The sequence below is a fragment of the Vanessa tameamea genome, chromosome 19 (assembly GCF_037043105.1).
Source record: "Vanessa tameamea isolate UH-Manoa-2023 chromosome 19, ilVanTame1 primary haplotype, whole genome shotgun sequence".
Classification (NCBI taxonomy): domain Eukaryota; kingdom Metazoa; phylum Arthropoda; class Insecta; order Lepidoptera; family Nymphalidae; genus Vanessa; species Vanessa tameamea.
In genome coordinates, this window is record NC_087327.1 from 9207417 (window position 1) to 9222166 (window position 14750).

At 29.3% G+C, this 14750-nt stretch overlaps 1 protein-coding gene across 1 annotated transcript in view; it reads right to left on the reverse strand.

Moving 5' to 3' along the window:
* LOC113399430 (uncharacterized) overlaps positions 1-14750 on the reverse strand; it is a 174056-nt gene that overhangs the window by 107942 nt on the left and 51364 nt on the right. The window contains exon 2 of the mRNA XM_026638570.2: positions 12535-12571. The gene's annotated coding sequence lies outside the window, so the exon portion shown is untranslated. The remainder of the gene's footprint in view (positions 1-12534; positions 12572-14750) is intronic.

Below are 14750 nucleotides of genomic sequence, written 5' to 3' on the forward strand. Positions count from 1 at the left end.
GTTTAAAAAATGATTCGCAATTTACACCTTTTTACAACAACTAATAAATTCATTTATAAATGTTAATAAAGCCATAAATAAACATTAAGAAAATTATTCATCGCACTGGTTTTGATAAATTTATTAATTGAAACATCGTAAGGTATTAGAAAAAAAAAACTGGTTTGAATGCAACACTAATTTATACTTTAGATATGTATTCCGTATTTAATGCGACACTTTGACAAGGGTTAATTTATGTTTATGATATTAGAAAATACATTAAATTGGACTAGTATGATTGCTCCCTTATCATAAGCTTATGTGGGTAGGCAGTAAATGAATTTTGACTGGTAACTGATTTGAATTATCTATTTCGAATTGTAAAAGTACTTGTATATTTTATTTTTCAGAGTTTATTCTTTACGACTTATCTTACAATATACCTAAAGAATTACTTTCTGAGAGCATCTAGCATAAAAACAAATAACGAAAAGCTTGAAAAGCTTGCGTGGAAACATTTGCATGCAAATGCTTCAAAAATTTTGGACACTGTTCTTATAAATGCCGTGGTCCACTCATAAGTTAGCGAATACCTAGATCAATAAACACAAATATCCAGACAAACATAAAATATTCATACAATAGTCTATTTAAATATTTCTCAAGAGCAGAATAGAACTCGCGACCAACATATCCACTTGGATCAATCAGAAAACCAAACACAGAACATGATAAAATAAAACTATATCAGTTTGACACTACACTATAATAAATTCAAATGAAAATGACTTTATTATTTTATCTAAATATGAAAGTCGAATAAATAATAAACCGATCTAACTCGATATATATGAAAATAATATCGAAAAAGTCCGATATATCAAGGTAAAATCGATACAAGTGACAGATGAAATTAGTTTTGGTAATCGACTCGGCGCTTTGGAAATCCGTTGCGTTATTAGTAGAACATTATATATTATTTAATGGTGATTTTATGAAAATGCGCCAGCAAATATAAGAGATTTATGTCTTAATAAGCTTGCTTAATGATATACATATGTTATATATTGGTAATTGAGATGTAGACTTAGCACCGTTATAAAAACATTTGATAAATGTTACAAAAATCAATATGGATTTTTCTAATTATGTCGATAGATAGAATAAAAATTGACAGTTTACAACAGTTACTGCATTGTGGGACAAAGAGTATTGCTGTGTTAAAGTTTGATAAATCAGTTAGCCAGTGTAATTACAATAATGAGGTACGTAAAACCTTAGATCCCGCGCTTGTACCTGTATTGACCATAGTGGTTTAGATTTTACATAATGCCTATGAGATAAGATTACCATTAACAACCTGCTAGCTGATTTTCTATTCTATCTACCTAAAAAAGTCTACATAGATAAGTTTGGATTTAGAAGTATTATTTGCGAGCTTAGATTTTAAAAGCGAAATTTTTTGAAGGATATATCTATATTTAAAAACAAAGTAAACTGTATTTGGGTATCATTTTGTTAGTTTTGTACTAAGGACATTATTAATAATCTAATATCCACTCCAATTAAGTTTGAATCTGTATTAGGCGATACATACGACAATAGTCTATCCATTATCGGCTATGCTCATTACATCACGACAAAAATATCTCATGCACAGACACGGACTTATCCAATTTACTGTGAGCCTAGAAGAATATATTATTACTAAATATATAGAGCCCTCAGATTTGTAATATTTTGGTAAAATAAAGTATAAGATACAATTTTCTACGTCAGTAGGTTTCGTTAAAATTCTTATGACAAAAGAGAATTGGGACATATCAAGGCTCATTTACATTTTATTCGAACCATAAACTGACCCGTTTTTGTATTAAAATAAATTATATATACATGTGACGAGGAATAAAATACTGTTTCGAAATGCCTTACAAAATATTCTGTTCGGCCAATCCCTTATTTTGAGTTGTGATTTTAATTTCATTGGATGAACGTGTTTGCGCATGAATTTCGGTAATCGCGTTCGTGTTTTTTTGGTCTTTAGTTTATTCGCTTGAGTTTTCTAATGTTTTATTGGTATCATTCAAGTAAAATTCGATTTGGATCAATCTTTATTACAATAGCGTTTATTTATAAGAGGAATATGTTTTCGTTCATATTAATAATCTACTGATAAGGCTAGTAACTGTTGTCGTTTTTTTTTTTATTCGTATAGATGGAGGTTTGATCACCATAAAAAAACGATCAAAAATTCTGATGACTATGCTAGTCTAGAAAATGTCTATTTGCTCGTGTGTTAAAGCTATTCAGAATTACATAATGTTAAGAGAGCAGCGATTCACCAGTTATTAGATTATCTGAAATGAAACCGAAGATTGTGGGTTGAATTCGTGCAAGCACTGCTGTTGTTTTCATGACTTTAATTTGTATCTTTGAATTTTCTAGTGCTTGGTGCACCACTGAGCCTGAGAACTTGAATGTGTCGAATGAAAACCTGCCAACCATCAGCTTAGTGGTTAAAATTCAAATCTTCTCCTTAGTTCGGCAAATGTACATTTTGTACAGTCTGTTACTGATCGTCGTCATATCATTCATATATAAAAGTCTATTTTGGTATATCGCCCTATTGTAAGTATTGCAAATTTTCAATGTTATAGAATTTAAGTACTTAATCATGCAGTCGAGGAAACGCATCAGTTGCATTATTATATATTAATGTTGAAGATAATACAACAAGACATTAATGCTTTGGTAGAACTTATGATCTGCCGACATTAATACCAATTATTCATAAGACCCGTTAATTCAGGTGTGACAGGGATTATATTAAGATGATTAGATTTTCCATTACATTTAATACCTAATTTATATGAATAGCTAGCGGTTTCTCGCTGGTTCCCTTTCTTAAACAAACTGACTTTCTCTATTCTGTTTTGTCATTGATATAAAATTAATCGGGAAGACCTAAAAGGAAATATTTACTGGATATTCATTAACGACTTTCTGATTGCGATCTCGTCCGCGTCGAATTTATATACGTCGGATATAAAGATAGTTTAATAGCAATTCCTTTTGAAACTCTTTTTTTTTTTGAGCATTGCAGATTCCATTTAATCTTACTGAAACCCACATTTTCATTTATATATATTCATTCATTCATTCATTCATTCATATATATAATTTGTCTCTTTAACACGTACCTAATAAATTGAATTTATTATAATTTAATTAAAAATAAATAATGACCGCTATAGTTGAAATAAAGATGCTATTATTTTTATATTTCAATATGAAATAAAATAAGTTTTGAGAAATGAATATATCAAACTGAATAATGATTTAGTGCTGAGACATGTACGAAATGAATGCGATGTTAAAAACAAGATCCTTAATCCTATAATAGCTAGTATAAATAAAGCTTTCGTTTCATTTTACAGACAGACTTGGCGACGTGTAAAATATTGTTATCGATAATAAGAGTACAATAAGACTCCGCGACGACTTTATACACGAATCGCATCACGTCCTAAGAAATCTGAGAACAACGTGTAAAGAAATCTCGTTGGAAATAAAATAAGAGAACATTTATGAATAAATTATGGCAATGTAAAGTATGATAAACGATGTAAGGATTGTAATGGAACAGCTTGTGGTGTACAATTAATAACATAAGTTTTCGTTGAGTCAATTAAAACAAATACTTATTATGGAGCAGCAAGGTCGATAGTGCTATTATTTTTAGAATGGATTAAAATGTTCAGGTGGTTCGTTGTACGGACGCCTCACATCAAGCTCAGCGGGTGGCTCAAATAAGTAAACTAGTATCTTGTGGACTAACGTAATAATCAGAATGTGTTCGACCACGTTAACAAGACACTTAGTGAGCCCGAACTGGGGCATAAAAGATATGCATAGGTTGATTATCCGACGATTCAGATGAGTTTCTGGAGTATTTAGTTAAGCTGGACATCAAGAATTAATACCAACGCACGGTGATTATTCACGATTCGAAAGATTATGATGTTGTGAAAAATAATTAAAGGCACGATGTTTTGGGAGCAAAGGTCAAGGAATTAAACCTTTAGTAAAATCTTTGAGATCTGTCGAAGTTCTTTTTTGTAGTGTTATTATAAGGACTATTGGTATTTTGATTTATAGATGCAACATATTTGTTAAATTATTTTATTTTGATATAATATTTTTGAATAAACGCTTGCCAATAATTTATGAGATATTTTTTTATTTGTTTATTTTGGGTTTCATGTAACGAAATATGCTGCGAGTATTTGTTGAAATAATTTCTTAGATACGAACGATGTAAATCCAAATGTCGTAATTAATCACAGATTACTCACTGGTATATTACAGTGTGCATATGCATGTACTGTCTTACAATAATGTTGTTCAATTCGATAATCCCAATTTATTTTATTATTTATGTACAAACCAATTTTTTAGAATTATTTGACATTAATATTCTGTCACTTATAAAAGCTTAACTCATATAAGAGATTTCTTCCAGCCATCTAGCGAGTGAGTATTACGAGGTTCTAAATGTACAGTAATTATTTTATGCAAAATCACACCAAGTTCCTGACGCTAATGCATGCCAAAACTAGTGCCTAACTTGAATGCATACGGAATAGCGGAGAAGATGTAAGATTAATCGGAATCGAATCTACGCGGTTCTGAAGTTGGAAACGTTGATTTTGAATTCAGGATTTAGAATATTTGACTTATTTTTGATTCTATTTTCAGATTCGGATTATTAAATTTCTTATAGTTTACGAGTGCCTCTTTTATTATTAATTCGTGTATCTGATGTGATTATTGAATATGAGTTTGTATATTTTTAAACTTACCTTTCAATGCCTTAATTAAGATGACCATTTGGATATTAAACATAGTATATTATTATTTATTGTGAAATGTTTAATATGTGATAATAATAATAATAATGATGCAACGGGGTCTTGTGAAATATTTTTGAAAGAAATAATTTAAATTTAATGAATCATTGAATGAGTTTTTATTACCTTAGAGAGGTAAACATTCATGCGCAAAAAGTAAAAATTTATTATTTATATCGAAATAGTTCTTAGACACACAATATTGTACAATATATTCACGTGCTAAAGTAAGATAGATGCAATACATTCCCAAGGTGTACCAAAGACAATGTAAAAACTTTTAACTGAATTTCATTCTTGACTGTAGATACGATTTATCTTTGCGAACGATCAGCAAGTTATAAAACGAATAGTCGGAAGAAAAATTCGCGATAACTTTCAACCGACATACTGGGAAATGTGAGAAAAAAATCATAACGGTACCATCTAATGGCACAGCTTTTCTAATTATATGAATGAGATACCGAACTCATTCAAGTTGAAAAAAATATTGGCGTCGACTCTGTGAACTGAGATGAAGAATTAAAGGCATGCGATGACATAGGTAGGTTTATGATACCGGCCGGCAGGTGACAAAAACTGATATGAATGCTATGTTTTTGCTTAAAACCAGTTCTCGGCGGTTCAATACTTAAGAATGCTGTAGACGGACGCGCTGATGAGAATCTGACGGTCTTTGTTTTGGTATTAAATGTGAGATTGGTACGAGTAAAAGCGGTTGATTGTATTCTGCAGCGCTTTTTGCAATTAACTTTATTTTTTTAATTATAAATAATAAAATTTCTTCATCGGCTTTAAAAATAAATATTAATACATACGTAGAATAAAGTGACCACTTATTATTTAGTGTAATTAAATAATTTATTTTAAAAGGTAAATATAAATACAAAATCAATATTTAATTAAAGTTTCTTTCTAATTTAATGGGTTTTACATTAAATATTACATGGAGTCAGTAAATTATTATTTTAATGATCGTATAAATGTTTTACGAAAGAATTTATGTTCGAATTTTATGAACTTGTTATTTTATGAACAAGTTAAACATTACAAAGTATTGTCAAATATTTGATAAATTTTATGTGATTACACACATTTTATATTCTTACTCACTGTTCCTTGCGATTCATCTGAATCTTGTTTTTTTGCGCAAATCTCGTTAGTTGTGTGTATATTTATGTTCTCATTATGGTCCTGAGCTGCCATTTTGTTAATTTTAATTACGATCGGTTAACTCATGATGATTTATATAAAGGTAGTCAAGGCACTAGATAAGAACATAGATCTTTATCCACAGCCTAGACTAACTTGTCAAATGAAAATCATGTCGGTAAAATGACTTGATAAGCATACAAGCAGACCATCTGATCATTTATTAACTCTCGTCTCTTCAGTATTAATCTTAACATTAAAATTACACCTAAAATCTGTTACGATCATTACGAATGCCGCGAATGATTTTAAATCTCTACTTTCGTTATCTTCAGAACAAATTGTAACGAACATGTGTGATTTTTAAATAAAAATTATTTCTTCACGAATTTGAACTTCGTTCATTAAATAATTTCTTGGAACATAAGTTAGATTAAGTTTATCTCTCGCTATAATTTATATAATTATAAATAATTCAACGTATTGGATCAAAATTAAGTCTGTAATTGCAAAAGTTAAGTGATTAACACGAAAAAGTCGGTAATTGCATTTTTTTATTTGAACAATTAAATTTAATTCATCTCGTTAATAATCTTGTTAAGTTCGCCATAAATTGTCTTATAAGATTGCCGTAAAATTCCATATAATTAATATTAATATGAACATCAGTTTTCACGATTATATAACTTCAAGTTTTTCGAAAATTCGGCGTCCAATATAATCATTTCATTATCACCTAAACCTGTAACAATTTCGTTGAAAATCAAAAGTAAAATATTTTTTATTCAAGTAGTTTTCTAAAATCACTTTTAAAAATACCACCGGTTGGGTACATAGATTCTACCGTGAAGATCCAGCAAGTAATTCAGTAGCTACACTCGATCACCAATTAACACAGGTATGTTAATTGAATAAAAAGTATTATTTATCCTGCTTGAGAATTGACGAATGATATAGGTTTAAAAATGCTTGGTTAGTCTCATTTTATGTTTGATGTTGCCATAAATTTTTGTTTGGTGGTCGATATTCGAAACATTATAAAACCTGTTGTAGACGTCTGTGAGTTTTTATGCATCAACGAAATGTATTATTACAGGCCTTTTCGTTTTTTTGTTACTTCTGTTATTTAAACCTTGCCAATGTTTATTTTTGATTTCAAATAATTAAAATCAAAATATACTTTATTCAACTGGACTTTTTACAATCATTTCGAATAGTCATTTTATAGAATTTCATTAGAACGTAAAGCTTCCACTGATTCGGAACTCAGATTCTATCGAGAAGAACCGACAGCAAAACAACAGGAAGAGTAACAGTCTTTTTCAATATTTGAAATAAAGTTCAACAGAACATCACCATTAAATTTAGTATTAATTTCAACAAGGTCAATATCTTAGTCGATAGTCGTTATGGATAATAGCTTGCAGACAAATTTAAGGAAGCTAAATAAAACATTAAAAATAAATTTATAAAAGCAACCAAATTCGTGTAAATGTTTCAATATATAGCTTAAAACAAAATGTCAGCCTTATCATTATTTTGGTCACATTACAAGAGGAAATTACAAGGCTTGGTGCCGAAGACAATTGTTTCCGAACCAGTAATTGTCGCTGCTACTTGTGAACAATTGCATCAACTGTTATATGTTAATCAGCTTCAAAAACAATTAAACTACAATTGTCATTTAAATTTGTCTTGCATAGATTTTAATTAAGTCCTTGTAATCAGGGCTGCAAGTATAGCTGACTAACTTATTACGTATACAGTACGTACGATACGTATAATTTAATACTACTTATATTAAGTTATACAGAATCAAATAATTTACTGTACAACACTATTAGCGCTAAGTTGCTAAATCTTTTGTTTTAATTCCCAAAAAGTTTATATTTGAGTTTATTTTTGTATTATATAATAAGATGACTAAATTAAACAATTTCTATATCGAATTATACGATCTGGCAGCCTTGCTTAAATTTTACTTGTAATTATGAGTTTAGAATTTTCTCGCAAATCTTAAATCGCTGAAAGCGCTTATCAGGTAAAAAGTTCTTATAAACGTCTAATTGAATAAGAATGTTATGAATTTGAATTTTGCTGATTCCGTTATCTTCGGTAATAAAATAATATATTACAGGCTAAAGCAAATCTAATACAGATTACTAGAAAAAATATGCTTTTTATATTAATTTCTATTTGACATGTTTTGTATAAATAAATCATTTTTAAGATTGGAAACAAACAAGAATTAAAGGAGTCAAAAGTCATATTTATTTATTTTCTTAGATGGAAAATTTTTCAAAGGTGAATGACATTCCAATTTTGAATATTAACGTCATGAAATCCATTAGTTGCAAACGCTAGAAGTTAGAGACGAAGTTTCCCAACGGTAGAAGTTGAATCTGACGGCATAGTTGTTTTAGAAACGAGACTGGTCGAAGCAAAAAGCCGTCTCGTAATTCTTACTGCAATTTCTGTTATGAGAACCGACAAATTTATTTACACGAATAAGGCAATGTATTTAATAATTATGAAATAATTTCGCCCTTTAAAGACGACATGTTCGGTTAAAAATTGAACCAAATGTGTTTAATTTTTCGAATTAAAATCGTTGAATTAAAACTTCTTACCTGAAATCAAAATTGTTATGGATGCAATTATATTTAAATAAGTTTAACTATTTTTTAACGTTACCAGTCGACTTAAAATATTTTGTAAGATTAAAAGTGTTAAATTGATACGCAATTATAACTTAACATTATAAGTAAGTGAATTTTATAATGATAGTATGTGATGTACTAATACCAATTTTTATTAAATGCATTGTTTTTAGGAAATTTCCATTGAAATTTCGCTAAACGTTAAAGAGTTAGATACAACAATAGTCCAAATGATCAATATCGAAACTGAGATGTTTACATCACTGGAGGGGACGAACACTGTTGATCTTTCGAGCCTTAAGTACAATCCCGTATAGATTTAAAAGTTAATATAAACTCAAAGGCACCAACAAGTAATGTGTATTTAAGACATGTCAAAACAAAAAAAAAATCAATCATAAAATTTCAAACGAATATCACCACATTTGTTACCAATTATAGCGTTGAAATACTCACTGAGAATATTTCCTTGGGTCGGATGTCTGTCTGTATCGTAATTAATAACTCCAGAACGCCCTCACTCAACACATGTGCGCTTCGGGTTACAGATTTATTGCGTTATTATTGTTTATTTCTTAATTTAATATATTGTTAAATGTTTTGGTTTCAAATTTTATGGTTACGGAATGATAAGATCGATTTTTAATTGAATTATATCGATATTAATCGTTTAGCAAATTATGAAATATACTTTAAAAATATTTTTTAAAATCGATTATTATGGCCCGAAAATCGATTATATTTAATTTTGTATATTCTGTATCTAGATTAAATTATAATTTTTAAATAGGATTTTTTTTAAATGACGTCCGACATACATTTCTAAATAAGATTTAAAAAACGGATATACTACATGGATTAGTTGTCATTTTTGAAAAAAGAATTACGAATTTCTTTCCGTTAAAATTGGTCATAAATCTGCAACCCTCAAGTTTCACATTCAAGATGTACTGCTAATTAACCGAGTTACTTGAACGGAAACTAGCGAAATTTATAATACGATGCGAGAGGTGTAAATTCAAATACTGTTGCAGATGCAATTTTAAATACGATTTTAAAATTTTATGAATAGGTATGTACTTGTTTTCACGAAAGGATGGAGTGTGATTTGAAATATTTTCATGTCTAGGTACAATTTCATAGTTGTCATATTGTTTTGTTATTCTTTGCACTTGGCTTTTAATGTCTGATAAATCTAACAATATCCTCAGTTACACTTTTTGGTCCAATTTTGATTGTATATAACTAAACTTGTTTAATCGGTCCAGTAATTTAAAGAAATTTAACTATTTTGCGACCTTGTCAGTCTACTTATAATATTTTGTATTTTCAATGTCTGAATTAAAAGGGTTAAATTGAAGCACAATTATAACTTATCAATGAGTTAATTTTATAATGGTAGCATTTGATGTGTTAATATTGATTTTTATAAAAAGCACTGTGATTGTTTTTAAGAAATTTCTATTCAAATTTCACTTTGCAATAATTTTTTATTAGGAGTGAATACGACAATAGCCCAAGTGAGTAATTTGAAAAACGATTTTTTTATCTAAGGGAAATGCACTTGTATTTCACCAAAGAAGAAGTGGAGATTGGAAATAATTTCATACATTTTCTTTGCTCTAATATTTTGTAGTTATTCTTTGCACTTGGCTTATATTGTCTAATAATATCCTCGGTTACTCTTTTTGGTACAATTGTTAAAGTTAATGTATTTATTTTCCATCTAATGTTGATTATTTGTTATATTGTCGGAACGACTTCCAACTGTTAAACATTTATTACCCCAAAAGTAAACAACCATTTCATAAATTGAGCAGCAAATAATGCAGCTCTACTGGTCACCCACAAATATTGACTCTTCGTAAAAGTCGGAACTGACCAGTAATATTATCCCTCGTTCCTTAATTACAAAGAGAACCGCGCCTCAAAACACCCGCTAACATTAATAGGAAAAAAACAAATACATACATGTCAGGCTGGTTCTTGATATAGAGCATTGTATGGACTATAATTTATGTTAAGTTTAAATTTCGTATAAAATAAATGATAAGACTCAATCTAAAAATACTCTTAGACTCATTCTTTATATCACAGGTAAATAATTAACAGAATATACACAACAGAAGTGAAATATTAATAATACACAAGACTGTCCAATTTTTTGGAAATAAGTTCTTTTACGTGTCTCGTAGTGAAATGAAATCGTTACGTAAGGTAAAAAGCTTTCTGGTATCTCTGTCTCTTGTCTCTGTTAATTTATATAATTATTATTAAATTCAATCATCTTATCCATTTCCATGACATTTTCCGAAAAATCCTTAAATAAAAAAATGCAAATAAATGCTCTTACTCGCTTAACGCTCTGAGTCGATAGTTGTCCTAAAAGTATTAAAAGCAGACATTTTAGGGTGGCGACGTACATCGACGTTATCAAAGATACGCCGCTTCCTTAGATAATGGTCGAAGCGGTCAATATTTGGAAACGCATTGACGACAGAGAAGTGACTTCGCTTTACGTAAAACCAACGTTAAAGGCTGCAGAGGTAGGACTATGTTTTTGTTGTAAATATCTTTTAAGCTAACTTGTACACCAGTAGCCTCAAGCTTAAATTTTTTGACATTGTTTTTTGATTTACTTAAAGTCTGCCTTTAATTGGAAGGAAAAATAAAATAATTAGGTATGTTGTTTTGTTTTTTTTACATTTTCAATGAAATTTGATAATCATATCTGTTCCTTCCCAAAATTAAATTTGCCATATACTTTACACAATTTTAAAATCACTGATTGACAACACATAGTCTAATCTAGAAACTCTAAAATATTGAAATTTTGCTTAACTAGGTGAGTTGAAGGGGGTTAAATGGGGATGAATATTTGTATGAAAATTCGTCATTTCTAATAATATGGAAATCAATGTTAAGGTTATGATTAAAAGGAAGCTTTCACGGCGTTTTTAGAAAACGTATCACTCAAGAAGGTGAAACGTGTATACATATAATATACAATTTAATCATATATATATATATAAGTTGCTGTATAATTCATACAACAAAATGGATATATAAAATACTAAAAATTTTTCATGATTACATATAAAAGATCGAAAACATCGGATAATTTTCTAAAACAACTAAACGTCATCAAGACTGGCATATAAATTCATCACAATATATTTAAACCCGAACTACTTTGCTGATTAACTTCAAAACTAAATATTAATTACAAGCAAATACACACAGCATTAAGACATAATCCTGACTCATCTAATAGTCATAAATAAACGACACTAATTACACTTCCTTAACTTCATTTCGCTCATTTAAAGTTGCACGATAAATCCTAAAACGAAATAGTACCTACAGATGTCTCTGTAAATAAAGATTAAACCATTTAATCAGTCTGTCCTAGAGTTCTGTTCCTTGCTTTGTATAGCAAAAAGTTTTGACGTGAATTATATCTTGGACTTTGGGTTAAATTAGAAGCGCAAAGAGTGTTTAGTTACGAGGAAAACAAATTATTGTGTTGCGTGGGCGATACAGAAAAATTCTTGTCTAACTTTGTAAATTTGCTTGAGAGTGATTTACGCTTGATGAGAACTCTAATCTAAATTGGACTTTGTTAATATTATTCGAATATATTTTACAAAGTTAGGTTTTACTTTATACATACTAATAAGATAAGTAATTATATTTTTCGTTTGAGAAATGTGTTTATTTTTGTAAGATTAATTATAAGAAAAACGTCAATGACTGGATATTATATAATTTCCTGCCACGTAAATACATAAAGAAGCTGATAGAGGAGATATTTAAAACAAATCACTTACAGCAAACAGACAGACGAGATCCAAATCACGGTTTTACCTGTAACAATTACAAAAGGTATCAGTGTCATAGTTCCATCAAACTTACATCTACATTTAGAGAATCACTTAATGCTAGATATTTAGTCTTTCTTGTTCCTTATCTTAAAAAAAAAAACATTAAAAATTGACAGTGCATTAGTATCATAGGAAGGATACTATGCTGTAAATGCGTGTAGGTGGGGATCAAAGAAACATTATGCGTTACGGTTTACCATTCAAAGATAACAGCGTGTTATGGAGACGCCCATACTCTAACGTCGAAAGATTACAATTTTATTTACTGCTCCAAAACGTTTGATAATCCATGTCTTAATTAACCAAGCGAGAGAAGACTTTTACTATGAGACCCGGAGTTGATGCTTCTAATCGAAATGTTCTTTTTGTTGTCAATTCAAAAGCAACTTTATACACATACATTTAAAGCTTTAAAATTAATGCAATTATGCTAATAGCAGAGATAGATGGAGTTATTAACGATACACCGATTGGTTCATTGGTAGCGGATTCTTTACATATGTTTTGTCGGCAACCAATATCCATTAGCTGTGCGCTGATTCCAAGAGAAACATTTTTTAATAATCCAACGTGATGTGTGAAGGAGAATGTAACCAATCTCTAACTCTACCACTTCAAACTAATTTAATGTCGCCCTAAAATCCTCGGAATGGTGAGGTGAGTAAATTTCGTTTTAATAAGTCTAGCTCCTTTATCTGTAATTATACCATAAATCTATTCTGGATATATTTTATTCGAAATTCTAATAGATCGGCATAAAACAAATGAACTGAAAAAAAAAAGTTTTTGAACAAAATTTATTTGGAGGAAGTTGAATCAATCACCGTCGGTAATCCTGTAAGCTATAAACAAAGCCGGACAAATGCCGATAAAGCCGACTTTTACGATCTGCCACCTCGTTTATTACGGAGTGTGTCGAGACGAAACAAAAGTAAGGGAATTGTATTAACAAATCGAACCGCACCCGATAGTATTGTTGGTAACATTTACGATTCAGGCCAATATAAAACGTATTGGGGCATGTCATTAAAATGTTCTTTCGTTATCGACTTATAGCACGTTTTAGATTTATTTACGACGTAAACTATTTCAATTCGAACAATTGTACGGATGACTTAACCGTTTATGTTTTTATAAGATAATTTATGAGGACGTTAATCTTAAATTTTCGTTTTATAACAAATTCCACCGGCGGCTGATCTTGTTTATATTTTGTGTAAATAAATTTCGATAAGATACAAAGGGAATAAAATTAATTTATTACGATTTATATCAGTTGAATAGATTCGAGTTTATATTCCATCCAACTAAAGACTAGTCGATCGTAAATAAGTCCTTTTATGTTTGTATATCCTGTACTTTATCTGTACGATCGAGTTTATTCTTAACATCTTAATTAATTTTAAGAAGAATTGTTGTTGAACTATCAGTATCAAAATTACCATCTCAAATATAACTGACGTAAAGATAAAGCCTCATAAAAGTATTGATTATAATTTCACTATTTCAATTATATTTGTTATTAAATAACAAAAAATAAAACTAATGGTACTTAAATACGGAGTGACTAATTACAATGTTATATTATTCATAGGATTATGTTTCAATAGAATTCATTCTATGGTTGTTAAAGATATTTTAAATGTATAGTCAACATGCATAGTGTTCGTTAAAACTTGACCCTACGATTCGATGTTTCATACATTAAACATAGAAAATTGGTGTTGCTTCAAGCGATTTTAAGCGTTAAGTATAACAGTCCTAAGATTGTAGTTTTAATGACATTTAAATTTTAAATATGAGATTTGGAAATGTCAAGAATCATCGTAATGTGAAATCTGACTCCATGGCCTCAGCGCTGTTTCTGGATTTAATAAATTTAATATTTTGTTCTTACTTCTGTTATTGTTTATCAAAAAGTAAATATTTCTTTGATTAAATGTTACCGTTAATTGATTTACAATGAAGGACTGATTTTGACTCAATTTTAAATGTACATTAAATCTCATGTATAATCATCAAATTCTCAAATATTATTTGATTAACTGTACTTATAAAGAATATTAAAAAATGGTTCCAAAAATCTTAGTTCAAATATAATTTTAAAAGAAACAAGCAAATGAACAGACTTAGAGGTAGATAAAAACATCACATTGACATCT